Raw genomic sequence first — 16,755 nt, forward strand, 5'->3', positions numbered from 1 at the left:
ATGAAGTCAGCTTTAATGAGGGAAATAGCAGACATCTCAGATAAGCTGTTATTATCTGACAGACATTAACAGGATTGTCTCACTGCAAGCTACAGCTTCTTTTTCCAATATTACTGGGAGGTCATTCCCTCACTTGCCTGACTAGTAGCTGTGCCTTCCTCTTGGAAGGGCTGTTGCTGCTGGGTGTGCTCTTAGCTGTACTTGGAGCCCTACTCTTATATGTAAGGGTGGTCTGTCAGGGGAGGTAGAAAAAGGAGTAGTAGTGCTTAGGAGTCTGGAGTCTACTCCTTGGTTAGGTAGCTGTTGATCAGTATTGTTATGTGTATTGGGAACTGAATATAGTAGGAACATCCTATAGAGCAGAGCAGGTCTCCAGTTAACTACCAGTTCATGGTATGTGGGGTTTTCTTTGATTTCTGCACTAACCTGAGAGTGTCAGTATGACGTGAGTAGCAACAATATTGAATGCCTGTCTCCTGCAGAAGTTGTCCTGCTCTGTTTTCTTTAACTTGTAGCTTAGGAAAGTTCCAGATAGTAACAGAGGAAAAAAATAGTCACAAAACAGAATGTACAAAACAAATTTACTCCCCGTCTCAACTTCAGATAGCAGGGATTACTCCAGACTGTCTTGGGATGTTCCTTTGTATACAGATTTAACTGTACAGATGAGAAATCTTGTATTTGGTCAAATTTGTGAACTGTCTTGTCCATGTGTGTTTAATTATGGAAACTGATTTCTATTACAGCTCTTAAAGAGTACTGAGGTTGCAGGCTGACGGTAGCCTACAATTAGATAAGGTTCAGCATATAATCTCAAAGGTTAGACCTGCTCTTTCCTCCCCGGTGTTGGATCATCTCAGCGGTGTGATGAGCCAGCCAAACTGGTCCAGGGGGAAGGGTGCTGACTGGATGAAACTGCTGGTTTGCAGTGGATCAGTGTGCTGTGCAGGTTAATTTTGCACATCTTGCACAAAAAGAGGGGTAGAAAAGGGCAGAGCATTTCAGCAGAATCCCTGGCTAGATTAATGCAAAGCTTAACTTGCATTATTAACTGTATTAACTCTCATTATTAGGGATAAGCCTGCAATGCTAAATCTTTCCACAAGGTGCAGCTGCTGCTCTTTGAAATATTGGATGTACCAGACTGGCTTGTGCTTCAGCACATTGCAGTGGTGGAGACTGCCTCTCTAGTTGTTCTTAACACTAATAAGACAATTGTTTTCATAGATTCCTGTTGGAAAGGATAAAGAACTGCAAAGTGATGTATGCCAACAGACTGTGTGTAAATACTGACAATGCTGTCGGGAGTTTTTGTGCTACAGGTGCCGAAGTGTGCTTTGCACTGTGTGTGCCTTTAGGCAACTGCTGCTTAAGGGAGCACTGGTATCTTCCTTACCTTCCTATTTTTTCAGGGTGAAATGGCTTTCTACTATTCCTTCTGGCTTTCGACTACTTATGCAGAATATATCTGGTCCAGCAGTTTGCTGGGTGAATGGAAGAGAGCTGCTAGGTGGAGAAGGGAAGGGGAGACTTTCAACCTGGTTTGTTCTGTTGCTTGAATATAGCAACCTTACAGACACACTGTCCCCAGTCTGCCGATGGGGGTGGATACAGAAGAAGTTGTCCACTAGACACCAGCATACCAACTACAGGTGCTATAGTAGTCTTGGTGTCTGACAATTTCTAATTGGTCTGATATCACATGTTATCAAGAATGGTGTGGCCTTGTGTGGCCACTTATTGCCTGTTGATATTGGATAATGGCAATTGCACTTCAGTGTTATGTGGAAAGACAGCACACCGCACTTCTTCTGTAATCTGTGACTACTGCCTGTGAAATCTGCTCAGGGCTCTCCTGCTTGCTGGTTGTGTCAGTACTTATGAGAAGACTGACAATATGTGAAAACCAATGCTTGAATGGAAGTTGCTATAAATGCCTGGTCACTGAAGAGGATGAGTGAGCAGTTTTTGAATGTGTGAGTCCCCAAGGCTTAACTTCACAGCATTACCCAGCTTTCTGCTTGGATAACTGTATTTTGCTTGCCAGAGGCTGGGGAGCTGGGGGCTTCTGCAGTTTTAAACTGCTCAGAAGGGATGGCTTATTTTTTCTGCAGGTGCAATGTGTACCTCCAACTAAACACTCACACCATCTGTATGAATTTACTATTTTGTAATTCCTAGCTGAAAAGTATCACTTAAATGTTACCTTCTTTATTTTAAAGAATTGTTCTTGTTATTATCCATCTAAGCCTAGATAGTCCCCATTCACCTTTACAGCATACAATATAGATGGCCAGATGCACATTAATGAACTTGTGTGAGCTGCTGTATGCAAAATACATGTGTGTTTCAGGGGAATTAGTTAAGGCACGCTTACTAATGTGAGAATCAAGCTGGCTGGTTTGTTATTACCACTTACTGAGCCTCATCTGATGTGAATTGGTGTCTCTGCAAGCAGATAATAGGAGGGAAAACTGATACTGCTTGGTGCCTTTGCTTGCTTGGTTTTATTTATTATTTATATGAACAATTGCTAGGTGCTGTACAAACAGAAGATGACAGTTCTTGCTCCAGGCAGCCTGTTCCCAGTTCAAGTATATGGGAGGATGTATTTTATTTCAGAGCCTGTTGGGGTGGATCAAAGGACCTGTTTGCATGATCTAACAGCATTGGTCTGATTATATCAAGGGCTTCCACAGGTCTGTGGTTTTAACACCTTGGCATTTCTTGGGATCGCCAGGAAGTCTTCAGGATACACATGTACCTTTAGACTCTTCTCGACCATACTATCACTCAGGCAATCTGTGCCATGTACCTGCACTAACATTGGTCAATCTCTCTTGCAATGGGACTTTTTCTTCTCTTGGGCTTCAAACCAAAAATAACTGTGTAACCTTGCCTTACATGGTCCAAAGTCACCTTCTTCCCAGTCATTTCCACTCCTGTTCCGCCAAAACCAATTTTCAGCAGAACATTCATCATGGTCCAAACACAGATTTTATTCTCTTGCATAGTTAAAGACTTTGGTTCAGAAGCCATGGCTTAAACCCTGCTGGATTCATGGAATGTCTCCAGATTGATCCTAGGGTCAGTGGGTTAGATTCTGACCAATTTTCTAGTCCTTTTATGCTACTCTGACAGTAGAAAGTATTTAAAGAAATGTCAGTTTGACACGAGGGAATTTCAACAGTCATCTTGGTGTGAAACTGGAACCATGCAAGGGCTGAGTCAAACTCTGTGACTTCAGCTGGACATTGAAACATATAGCTTCACTTCTAAGGCTGCAATTTATACCTTCAAAGCATGTATAACTCATCTTTTTTCCCCCCTCCCTGTTGTAAAAAACTAAATTGTATAGAAGAAAACCAGAGAAATAATGGACCATCTCCTATTTTTTCCTCAGTTTGGAGGATGGATTTATCACCTAAACCAGCAAACAACAGAGCATTTTAAAACAGAAAAGGGAAATTAATACTATTTTTCCATTAGAAAGCAAACTTATATAAAGCATTTAACTTCAGCACCCTGTTGTTGGCTGCATGAGGAGCTCTCTGTCTCTTCAGAAGTCATTAGATCATGACATGACTAATCTTTTCATGGTTTTGAAAGGCCTGTGTGGTTTGACTGTCAATCAGATCAGTCACAGCATCTTTTCCTTTTCAGTACACCTAATGCAGACAAACTAAATCCTCTGCACAAGTGAAGAGGAAGGAAGTTCCTTGCAAGTTTTGTCCTATATTTGATGGTAGTGCCAGTAAAATTAACTGCAGTTTACATCGGATATTTGCTTTTCAGTGCTTGCTGCCAGGTTTTTGCCCATGATGTCTTGCTGTTTGAAAGTCTCTAGTAGTTTGCAGACTCAGAACCCGTGTCAGACCCTGATTTTTCTCTCAGTTGGGAGAGTTTTCCAGTGGTGAAGTTCTGCTGTCCTTTAGACGCTTATGGTGTAACTTTATCCAGCTATATGGAGTCTCTTCTGGCTCTTGGTGAGCGAGAGGACAGTCCCTTGGCTAGTGTCACCTGTCAGAGCACTACAGGACTTCATGGAGCTGGGGACCAGCTTGTCTGACTATGTTTGTATGATAGGTCTCAGTGGCCCAGAAGCAGCTGTGACTGTTTAATGGGGCTAACACATGTTAAGGGTTGCAGCTGAGCACCAAGTGTGCTTGTGTGTGTTGTATGGCTTGTTAGGCTTGAGGAAAGAGCCACTGGGGATACAAACGTGTGGTGATTCTTCCTCTCCGCATCTCTTTAAATCCACTTAGACTTGCAGTGCAAGACTAGGGGGAAGACCTTCAGACCCTTCCAATACTCACATCTCTGTTGTCTTAGTCTCAAACCTGGTGTCTCGCCCTCTTGTACAGTGCCAGGGTTGACTTCAGACTCTTCTGGAGGAAATGTGGCAGGATGGTATGGAGCATCCAATGAATCAAACTTTTTCTTCTCTTTCTGTTCTCCAAGCTTGCTGAGCAATATTTTATCCTGGAGCCCAGTTAACTGCTTTACTTTTTGCTTTTTATTTCTTTTAATATTTTAGAAATCAAACTTATTTTTATTGTCTGATTTAACTTGATCCTCAAAGAAATAGTTTCCCTGCAGTGCCATGTAATTTTTTATTATTTTTTTCCAAATCAAGAGCCTGCATCGCTCCCTCCCAACACAAGTAAATGTTGTGCTTCTCAAATTCAATCAACCCATTTCATCTTGTGCAAGTTCTTCAAGCTGGTTCTGTATTATTCACCCCAGGGAATGCACCAGCCAAAAAGAGAGCAAAGCTAACAGAAAGGTGATGCTGGCTTTGGGGACCAAGCAGCACATATTCATCAGTGTGAATGGGCAGGAGGGTGCCAGACAGGCCCCAGTAGTGAGAGAATACAAATGTTTTACATTAACTTCCTGTCTGGGGTTTGTCCACAGCTTAAGTGAACAGGTACCATTAAGGAAAAAAATCCACCATTGGATGGTAGATCCAGGAACTGAACACTTTTTGAGAAGTCAGTTATGCAACATCTCATCGTGCAGAAAGCTTCACCTCTTGTCTGTCTTTTGGCATTTAAAACAACATCCCCTGCCTTTCTTTCCATTAGCAAACCCAACAGAACTGCATTTGGGACGCAAGTGACAACCGTTACCCTGGCTTGCGCCAAGGAGTTGTGTGGGAGCCTGTGCCTGACAGCTGATAATTTTATTTATAATCATGGCGCCACAATTCGCCCTTCTGTTTGAAAGCATTGTCGGTATGACAAGGGAGAACTATGTTTGGGTTGGAAAAGAGGTAAATGCTGGTCTAAAAATAGATCCTTAGCCTAGCTCCTAAACTGTGCTCAACAAAGCTGAGGAGGCAGGGATGCGACAGCTGCTTTGTTTTCCCAATCCCAGTATGATCTGCTGCTACCCTGATTTTATTGCTGCTATTCACCATGGCCCCTAGAGCCTAGATGCAGAAAGTCATTGGATATAATCCATAATATCGATCAATAGTGTTGTTTATTGCATCTTACAGTAAAGATGGGGTTTAGTCCATTGCAGGGTATAGTGGTCTGGGTGGCAGGAGTTGATCTGAGGGCTGAGTAGTAGCGTGCTCTTGGAGAAATCACTGCAGTGCTCTGCGCCTCTGTTTCCACGGTGGTGGCTAGAGATTAGCAATGTCTGTTGCTTTTACACAACACACTGGGAGATTTTCAGTTCCAAAAGTTGTGTTACTAATATTTTCCATCTGATGGGCAGCCTGGAGCTAGCACTTCAAATTTTAGCTGCCCAGATCTCGTGATAGGAAAGCTGTTCCGATAAATGAACTAATTAACAATGAAGTATCACATCTGGTTGAAAAATCTCTGCTGTAGTTTCTATGGAGATTTCTGTAAATAAATAAAATCCTTTCCAAAACAGTGTTTTGATCAGCAGTTGTTTCCAAACAATGGAACTTATATCTGGGTCCCAAATCTAAAGTCTCCAGCTGAGATCCAGTCCCACTGGAATCCGGGATATCAGGGCCGGAGGACTTGCTGTGAGTTTAACTCTTTAAAGTAGGTGATGTACAAGAACTCCCGCTTCCAAATAGAAACCTGATTTAAACTGATGTGGTACTTTTTGCATTACCCATGACAAGCGATATAGGAGCTGTCTCTGTTCATAGCATGATGGTACCTCTAAATGAGACAGCACAGTAAACATCACCCATTTATAATGAGAAAAATGGGCTGCTTCTAAATGAAAATGGAAACAGCCCCATGTTTTCTGTAAAACAAGGGCTTCTAAGTAGTCCGTAAATGGTGGCTGCTGTTAGGGCCCTGAGGGGTCAGTGCTGGGAGCGAGTCAGAAGCACCTTGTGGGCAGCCTGGAGGACTGGCCATTACAGAGCCCACAGTAGCTGGCACATTATCATGCATCATTTATTTAGCTGGCACCAACAAATCCGTTGCTCAAACTCGTGACATTTCAATACTTGGAGTGACTCAACATGAACACTGGGTGTTATTAGCCTCTTTCTGGTGCTGGAGGTCCTTTCAGAGACAATTTTGCAAGGCAGACCCTGGAGTCAGTTTGTCCGCCAGCGTTCTGTTATTCATTCCTCCCCTCATTTTTTACCATAAAGCCCATCTGAGGAGCCCTGGGAAAGCACTTGTGCTTTCAGCTTAGATAACGACAGCGCACAGAAGGAGGATGCTGGTTGTGACACCAGCTGTTGATGTAGGATGAGGTAACTGAGAAATGTGTGTCACTGATCAATAGTTGGACTAGGTGTGAATGTGCCATGAAATGTCCTTGGCATGGGCTGAGAATATTATGTTAATTCAGACTGCATGAGAAAAAGTGAAGAATTATCTGTGTATACTTGAGAGTAAACGTTGGTTGTGTTTCAGGACCCAGCCAAACACAGAATCACAGTATGGTCGGGGTTGGAAGGGACCTCTGGAGATCATCTAGTCCAACCCCCCAGCCAGAGCAGGGTCACCTACAGCAGGTTGCATAGGATGGCGTCCAGGCGGGTTTTGAATGCCTCCAGAGTCAGAGACTCCACCACCTCTCTGGGCAGCCTGTGCCAGTGCTCTGCCACCCTCAAAGTAAAGAAGTTCCTCCTTATGTTTAGATGGAACTTCCTATACTCAAGTTTGTGCCCATTACCTCTTGTCCTATCACTGGGCACCACTGAAAAAAGACTGTTCCCATCCTCCTGGCACCCTCCCTTTAAGTATTTATAAGCCTTGATAAAATGCCCCCTCAGTCTTCTCTTCTCCACACTAAAAAGTCCCTCAGCCTTTCCTCATAAGAAAGATGTTCCAGTCCCCCTAATTGTCTTTGTAGCCCTTTGCTGTACCCTCTCCAGCAGTTCCCTGTCCTTCTTGAACTGGGGAGCCCAGAACTGGACACAGTACTCCAGATGTAGCCTCACCAGGGCAGAGTAGAGGGGAAGGATAACCTCCCTCGACCTGCTGGCCACACTCTTCTTGATGCACCCCAGGATGCCATTGGCCTTCTTGGCCACAAGGGCACATTGCTGGCTCATGGTGATCCTGTTGTCTACCAGGACTCCAAGGTCCCTTTCCACAGAGCTGCTTTCCAGCAGGTCAGCCCCTAACCTGTACCGATGCATGGGGTTATTCCTCCCCAGGTGCAGGGCCCTACACTTGCCTTCGTTGAATTTCGTAAGGTTTCTCTCTGCCTAACTCTCCAGCATGTCGAGGTCATGCTGTATGGTGGCACAGTCTTCCGGCATGTTAGCCACCCCTCCCAGTTTTGTGTCATCAGCAAAGTTGCTGATAGTAAGCTCTATCTGCCAACCGGTTTTCAATCCACCTCGCTGTCCATTCATCTAACCCACACTTCCTAAGTTTGCCTGTGAGGATGATGTGGGAGACAGTGTCGAAAGTCTTGCTGAAGTCAAGGTAGACAACATCCACTGCCCTCCCCTCATCTATCCATCCAGTCATGGCATCGTAGAAGGCTATCAGATTAGTCAGACATGACTTCCCCTTAGTGAATCCATGTTGAATACAGATAACCTTTTCCTCCAAATGCTTTGAGATGATGCCCAGAACGAGCTGTTCCATCATCTTTTGAGGGATGGAGGTGAGGCTGACCAGCCTGTAGTTTCCAGGGTCTTCCTTCTTGCCCTTTTTGAAGACTGGAGTGACATTGGCTTTCCTCCTGTCCTCAGGCACCTCACCTGTTCCCTAGGACCTTTCAAAAATGATGGAGAGTGGCCCAGCAATGACTTCTGCCAGCTTCTTCAGCATTCACGGGTACATCCCATCAGGACCCATGGACTTGTGGGTATCCAGTTTACTTAACTGATCTCTAACTTGATCCTCTTCAACCAATGGAAAGTCTTCCTTCCTCCAGACTTTCCCTGCTACCTGCAAAGTCTGGCACTCCCGAGGGCTGGCCTGAGCAGTAAAGACGGAAGCAAAGAAGGCATTCAGTAATTCTGCCTTCTCTGCATTGTCTGTCACCATGGCACCTGTCTCGCTCAACAGCGGGCTCACATTTTCCCTAGTTTTCCTGTTGCCTCTGATGTACTTGAAGAAACCCTTCCTGTTGACCTTGACATCCCTTGCCAGATTTAATTCCAAGGAGGCCTCGGCTTTCCTCGTTTCATCCCTGCATACTCTGATGGCATTCTTGTAATCTTCCCAAGTGGTCAGCCCCTTCTTCCACATACTGTAAACTTCTTTCTTCCATTTGAGCTTTTTCAGAAGCTCCCCGCTCAACCATGCAGGTCTCCTTCTTCCCTTGCCTGATTTCTTGCTCTTAGGGTTGCACTGATCCTGAGCTTGGAGGAAGTGATACTTGAATATCAACCAGCTCTCTTGAGCCCCCCTATCCATCTGTTCCTTTGTATCCCAGCTCTAGCTGGACAAGCGGCCACTTGTTGCAGCAAGTGTTATGCCAAGCTGGAGCTGGTGGTTCCTGGTATCCTTGTTGGGGGATCAATGAGGATGAGGCTGGCTGCAGAGAATTGACTATCCCCCCTTGCACAAGAAGCTTAACTCACTCAAGACAGAGGTCTTCGAAGCCATATGTGAGAAATAAGTGTGCCACTTTTATTGTTTTATAATTAGAGTCAGGGTCCATCTGTCTTGTGAGCTTATACGGGTGGCCAAGCTTCTTGACCCTAGAGGTGGTATCTCAAAATCTTCATGTGCTGAAAGCCACTAGCCTTGAGCCATGCGCTGTGGAGAGTAGTTCACAGGCAGGCAATGATAACCTTTTCTCAGAGGTCCCATTGCAAAATCAGAGTGGTCCTGTCGCACAGCCCGGTCTCAGCTACCCATGCCCTGCACTCCTGGGGATGTGGAGTGCCCCTCGCAGCACCTCTGGGGTTTACCAGCTTGGAGAAGTCCTGCCGTAGCTAAACAAAAGTCCCAATTCACTGACAGGAAAACATTTTGCTGATTAGTGTGGATGGACAGGAAGCAAAGCAGCTTGATTAGACAAGGAATCAGGCTACCTGTACTGCCTGTCCAAGTGTGAAACTGCTGTGCACTTAATTCCTTGCTTTGCTCGCAGTGGTATTCAGTTTCTCAGCATTGTAAGGAATATCATTCATGGGAACTTTATCCTCCTGGCAACTAATGAAGTAATTACTTCAGACTGCATCTTTCAGTTGGACTCTGCTGTGGTTTGTGGCACTGAAACCCAGAGGATGTTAAAGAAATGGATAAAAGGGATTTACATTGTGGATTCTTGCGAGTAAAATGAACTCCAGCTTGGGTTTTAGTTTGATTAACAAAGAGTAAAATATAAAGGAAAAGGCTGTAACACAGAGATTGCAGAAGAAATTAACTGGATGGGCCAGTTTGAGTTCCAGGACTTATGGTATGGCTCAGGTGGGGTTGTGGGTCACTGTGTTAGCAGCGAGCCTGTCTCCAAGTCTATACAAGCATGCCAAGAGGGGTCAGAGCCATGAATTCATGGGAGACGATGGTGATAGACCCCAGAGCTGAGGGAAGGCCGTTGGCAGCATGCTGTCTGTGGGACATAGGGCAAAACGAGCCAGCATGATTTTCAGCCTGTGGTTTGCAAAAGGTTGGGGCTCCATGAGAGGTAAGTACATGCTGCAAATGGGTTTGGATTCTCCGGTTACTAGTTCACACCTGCTTTGGTGTGCTGGTGGAGGTCTGCAAGTAAGAAAAGGTGAAACCAAGATTGCTTCTTCCTCCTTCTTTGGAACAATCAAGATAAGACAGATCAAACTGCGAGGCAGCGTATCCACACCATCTGCAGCAAGGTGCGGGAAGGTTAGGTTTTTGCTTTGACTGTAAAACTGTGCGTTCTCAAGTTGCTTTATTCCCATTGCAAATCTTGTAGGACTGAGTTATCACTGACAGAAAGCAGCATCACCTCAATAGTAGTGATAAATAAATCCAAGGGATGTTTCAGCAGGATGCGCAGGCAGGGGAAGCTAGAAATACCCTGGTGCTATAAGGTCAGATCCTCAAGGGGATTTAGACATGTTATTCTCATGGATTTTGATGGGAATGACGCATCTACTCATGCTGAAGACCTGAGCCCTATTCCTCCTGTACATGCTCTGCGTTGCCTGTGGGGAGATGGCAGTTGTCAGATCAACCCCTGCCACTAAGCTGCACTCTGCTGCAATTTCTGTTTGCTGAAATACATTTTAATATAACTTATGATTCTAAAGGTATGGCTGAAGCAAGCTGGTGTCACTCCAGTGGAATCAAACGTTTCCTCTGGCCAGGAGCTAATGTTCCTCCCAGCCGTTTCCCCCAACACAAAATGCACTTCTCCAGGGCAGGAGTCTGGTGTCACAGCAAATTGCCTTTTCATCTCCCTCATCACAGCTCTGCACATGGATCAATAGACCACCTCCAACTCTCAGCTGTCTTTTTAGGCCATTGGAGAGGTGATCTCTCCTTTACAAAGAGAACTAGGGAAGCGACACAAGAAATCCTCCTGGATTAGAGCCGCTGATGGGTCACAGCAGGAGCAGAGAATGAATTGTAGGAAGGAATTGGGAGGTTTTAAGGACTGACTTTTAAAGATTGGCAGGTTGGGGCCATGTTAAAGGTCTGCAGAATGCACCCAGGACTTTTCACTCCAAATGCTCTTACCTGACTGAGGGTCTGACACATGAACCATGAGCTCCGTGGGGTGAAGTATCAATTCTTTCCCTCCATCCTATTCCAAATCACATCCATCCTGACAAAACCAACAAAGATCCAACACCTCCTCGCAAAGAAATAAATGGAATTAAGAAACTCACCTTGCTAGAATAAGATAGCAGCATTTTTATGAGCCACAGGATGGCTCCATAGAGCCATGTGTGTCCTGGAGCATGTCCCTTGCAGAGACACCATAGGTGCCAGGGTATCAGGGTCTCTAAGAGCAGAGGAAGCCAAATTGCTGCAGTAAGATCTGAGGCGCTGTGGTCTCCAGCCCGTGTCCCCATGTCCCTGTGACTGTCCAAAGCACATGGTGTGTCCATGAGCAAAGGCAGTTTCTGGTGGGTGGCTCCCCGCCTGGGCAGGCTGGCCGGGGCTGCTCTCCGTGGGTAACAGGCACAAGTCCTCATGCAGTTGGACTTGCTGAGCCATGGCGGAGTAAAGGCGGGGAAGGTGGTCTAGCAAGGAAGGCAGACATCTCAGCTCCTGCTTTCTGTTATAGGTGGGAATTCAGACATTTCCTGAGCCCAAGAAATTATTGAAAATGACCTGAATTTTACTTAGACTTGGAATTTTCAAGCTGCTTAAATGATTTCTAAGAGGGTCTCAGACCAAAACTTGCTGAGTGAGAGGGAGAAACAAAACAGGGATTTTATTTCCTCCCTAATCTCCTTTTTGCGGCCACTGGTGAGGAAACAAGAAGCTTTTTTTGGGTTCTTAGCCCTTTTTTGCTGTCAGACTTTTCTGTTGGGAGAGAGAGTGGGGTTTTTTTCTTATGCTTATTGTGATTTGGGACTGTGCACACCAGCAAGTGACTGACTCTGCATAATAAATCGGAGGCGACCTAAAAAAAAAACGGATAAGCTGCAGTTTCTTGGGAGTTAAAAAAACATATGCTCCAAAACCTGTTTGTCTGTATATTGACTGTTATTTCCAATTGCCAAGGAACTGCTTGTACACTTCTGCTTTTTCAAAAGCACATTGTGTGTGTTGTTGACAGGAGGCACTTTGACTCCTAAATACTGCCAGATAGCCTTGTCAAACAGGGAGAGATTTTCCTCTCCCTTCCCCTTCTCCTTCTCTCCCTCTGTCCCTCTCCCCCCTTCTCCCTCTCTTTCTCCTTCCTGTCCTCTCTGCACCTCTCTCCTTCTGATACAGGATATGGGGCAAGAGGCTGCTCTGTGCAAAAGGATGAATTTCAGCCTGTGCTTTCAGCAGTGCCATTTGTGTTTCTGACTTTTTAACTGTTGAAGGAGCCAGTGCAATGGCAGTGACCTTAACAAGGTGACAAGGCCCTCAGTGTCACGCATGAGCAGCGATTGCCTGCAAAATGGCATGAGAAGGTGCCAGCCCTGATGCAGAAACACCAAAGGTCAGGAGATCAATGCATGCACCTGAAGGCAGGCATTGTTCGTGGGAGCATTAACCTTTAATTAATATAAAATGCTTAGTTCATATAAAATCCTTAATTAATATAATTGTGCTTAAATAATTTAAATACAAAGTTGCTTTGAGTCATGATTGATCAGAAGCAGCAAATGTTACTGAGAAAGGCAAGGAGCTAAAGTTATTATTTTGGCTCAGGAATTGTAATATGAAAGGCAAAGGTAGATAGCCTTTTTCCCTGGATTTTGTGCCTCTGGTTGTAACATTCTGGTTCAGGAATGTCTATTAATATTGAATAGTACACTTGGGTGACTTTCATAGGTGGAAACTAGAACTGATTTCAAAGGACTCCAAAGGAGGCCATTCATAAAGGAAACAAATAATTACACATTGTTTTTTATTTTGTTATGTTTTTACCTTATTTTTGTCCAAGAAACTTTAAATGGGCTTGCTTTGTTTGTCCACACTAGAGCAATATAACGAGGGAATTTGGCAGAGTCCCAGATCCTGGCAGCAGCTGCCAATAAAAGCTCACTGAGCAAGTACAAAAAATAAAATCACACAGTATCATTTTTAACTTTGATTAAGTTGTGCTGAATTGCTCCAAGGGAGGTAATGGCGAGCTCCGAAGGGGTTAGGACCAGCATGGGATGTGAGGGATATTTATCTTGCAAGTGTTTGCTTTGTGCTGTATATGTCGTTCCCACTGCTGGGGAAACACTTTGTCAAAAGCCAACTATTAAAAGAGTTGGGGGAATAAACATTGCAACAACGGGAACAAATAAAATCCTTTATACCATAATGTGCATGGCAAGCCACTGTCAAATAGCAAAGCTGAATATGCTTTAAAATGCTTCCTGCCATCCAGCGATGGGGCTGCCTTAGATTTGCCAGCAAGTGGCTGAGCAATGCTGGGGACTGTTGTCCTCGGTCTGACGTGCTGCAGCTGATGTGCCGCGAGGAGCAAATGGGCAAAGCATGGTCTCACTCTTGCTTTAGGATGACCACAGTAATGCTACTGCTCCTCTGCAGTGTGATGCTATTTAGCGTGGGATGCTAGGGAAATTGGCACCTGCAATTTTGGCCTAGTGTGCTGGGAAATGTGGGGGTTTGGCAGGTCTCCTGGAGCGGGCACATCTGAGAAAGGGAGGAGGTAGCCAGCTGAGCAATGGGAGCCACCACCAGCTCCTTGGGTGGTTATCTGTGGGTACCTGAGGAGCGGCGCCCGGGACATTTGGCTGTTTGTGTCAGCCAAGCTCGTGTCTCATGTTTGGCATGGCGGAGAGTTAACGTGGGTTCATGAAACCAACAGACTCAACCCATTCATGGGGATGTCCCCCATCCTTGCCTGAGGCTCTGCATGCTGCTGGCTGTGCACCGAGCAAGTACAAAAAAGAAAATGCCCACAAACATTGGGGGTCTGCGCTTGCCTGGCAACTTAATGGACAAAACACTTCTCACTCTGGGTAAAGCCAGGCTTAAAAATTGAAAACATCCAGTGATTGCTCCTACGCAAAAGGTGCCAGGACAGAAAGGTGTTGCTTGCCCTCACTGACACTTGGCAGTGCTTTCACAGTCCCACAAACACTGAGGCTTATGCCTCTTCCCCACTCTGGTCCTTGGTTCTGGTCCTGCACCGTTGCAGTAGTTTAGGGCTGGTCTCTTGCTTAGGACATCCTTTGCTGGTTCCTAACTGTCTCCGTGACACCTCTTTGGGAGTCATCTCCGAGTATATGTTCAGAGAGCTGTCAGCCTTCAGATGCTTCACATTTATGTTTTCTTTAGGGTGCAGGCTCTTCCCTCAGTGCCCAGGATGCTGGGGGATGAGAGGTCAGCTTGTCCTGCTCTGTCCCTTTCCATGGGGGAGGCAGCACAGCTGCAGAACCATGGGTCAGTATCGCCCCTCCCTTGACTTATCCTTCTTCTGGAGTAACAGAATGGAGGGGAAAGGAGAGGACTGGAGGGGAGAGGGAGAGGGAGAGGGAGAAGGAGAGGGAGAGGGAGAGGGAGAGGGAGAGGGAGAGGGAGAGGGAGAGGGAGAGGGAGAGGGAGAGGACTGGAGGGGAAAATCTTCTAATCCTGTCTAATTCTACCCAGCCTTGAGACTTGCTCGGACACCTGCCGTTACACTGGAGAGCTCCAAAGCCTCAGACACCAAAACTGCTTTTTTCCTGACTTCTGGCAAGGAAGGACTAGCTGGGGACACAAAGTAAGCCTCTTTGCGCCTGTGCTGTTGTCCAAAATTTAAGAACTTTTTTCTTTTTTATATCACGGCACAGCCCTGTGATAGATGATTTCCCCATTCATCTCTCCGTCCTGATTCCCAGCCTCCCTTCGCTTCAAGCTGTGTACTTGCTCAGCTCGAGTGGGTGCCGATTTCATCCTCTCCCTGGACACTTCTGCGAGACTTTAGCTCCGCTGCCCTCAGTAATTCCTCCTGAAAATCTTGAGTGCCATGAAGAGCTCTCTCTTGAGCCAGGAAACGTTTGTGCTTCCTGGTTTCTAGGCAGATGCCAAAGTTCTCAGCTGAGGAGCAGAACTCTCTACTCTTTCTTCCATTCCTTGGTTTCAAGTGAAAAAAAAACCAACAAAAACCCACACCCCAAACAATTGAATTTCTTTTAATTCTTCCAGTTGCTGGTGTCTCAGTTTATCAAATGAATCCTCAGCCTTTGCATTCCTTTGGACATCATTCTTCAATGCCCCACTCAATTCACATGCTTTTCATCACAATGAGACAGTAAAATTGGTTGCATTTTTGTTTTCTCCGCTTTATCTTACCATCAGCCCATTAGGAACACTGTACTTGCTTCCACATTGGTCTGAACATTACTTTTTATTCTCTAGAAATCCATTACTCCCAGGAGTCCTGGCAGCGGTTTGCTTTGTTTCCATGTGGTTTGCCTGCTAACACGCTGCTCATCTCTGGCCCGACCTCCATCATCACATCTCACAGACACACAGGCTGATGTAACTTATGTGCTTTACAGTGAAGATTTTTCTTTTTAAACCCGAGGAAAGAGAGTAAAAACGGCAGTGAAGACCCAGATTTTAACTGGGGTTAGATTTCACCTTTCTGCATGTGTCCTGGGCAGAGTACAACCACTTTGTGTGGGTCTGCAGATCAGTCCTTGCATCAGGAGCTTCCCTGAGGATGGTGAACTCCCTGCTGACAGCGAGGGAGTGATCCCATCCCCAAACATGGACATCTTATGCTGATGAGATGAACAGGGGTGCCAGCAAAGTCCTGAACAACCTCCTCCAACTGACCCAGCTTGAGCAGGGGTTTAGATGAGAGGGTCTCCAGAGGTTCCTTCCCGCCGGAGCTTCACTGTGACTCTGTGATAAGCAGAGGTTAAGGACTGTCCCTGGGGTGCCAGTGGGTTAGGACTAAGTGTTGCTCAAGTTTCAGGAGTCCAGCTGTGAGGAGATAAGGTCCCACTGCAGTGTGGAGACAGAAGGTCAGCGGGAAGGATGCTGCTCATCACTCATATAAAGCTGTGTTATTCCAAATATGGAACAGCTGTATTTATCCCTCTGTTTCTGGACAGATTCCACTCTGATTTTACCTTAATTTTTTATCTTAGGCTACCTAAAATGACCTAACCCTGTTTTGCGGTCTTTCCTAGCTGTGGAGGTGGAAAGCTCATTTCTTTTCCCTCTACTTATACCCATTTTCTTAGCACTTCTTGGCCTCTCTTTTTGATCTAACTCAAAAAGTAGGTCTACAAAATTTTGTCACCATTGCTATATTCTGCTGCAGCCTCTGTGTTCATTTCCTTCTTATTCTCTGTATTAGGAGCAATATTTTTGCTCTGACAGTGCAGCATTTGGTCTCGTGTTCAGGACAGAAAAGGAAGGAGCACAGTGTGGTTGCACCATGTTCCTCAGGTTTGGGGTAGTTTACCACCCAGAGGTGGCATGGCACAGAGCGAGGTGGCCAGCTCTGATCTGGCCCTGTGGGGGAGCGGGTCGATCTCCAGGGCTCTGCAAGGATACAGTCAGCCAATGACTACAGGCAATACCTGTTGAAGGACTTGGAGCCATGAAAAACACTGCCAAATCTTTATAAGGAGAATTAATTGCCAAAGTGCTGGCTGTAGCTACAACTCAAAGCATGGACACGCTGAATTCCTACTCCTTTCTCTGAGTTCTTCCCTTGGGAAACCCGTGCTCCTCCTGTCATTTCTGGGTGGACAGTTGCTGTTTGCAGGATCTGACCATCCGTTTGCTACCCGAG

Source organism: Vanellus vanellus, assembly GCF_965231255.1.
Source record: "Vanellus vanellus genome assembly, chromosome: 4".
Taxonomy (NCBI): Eukaryota; Metazoa; Chordata; class Aves; order Charadriiformes; family Charadriidae; genus Vanellus; species Vanellus vanellus.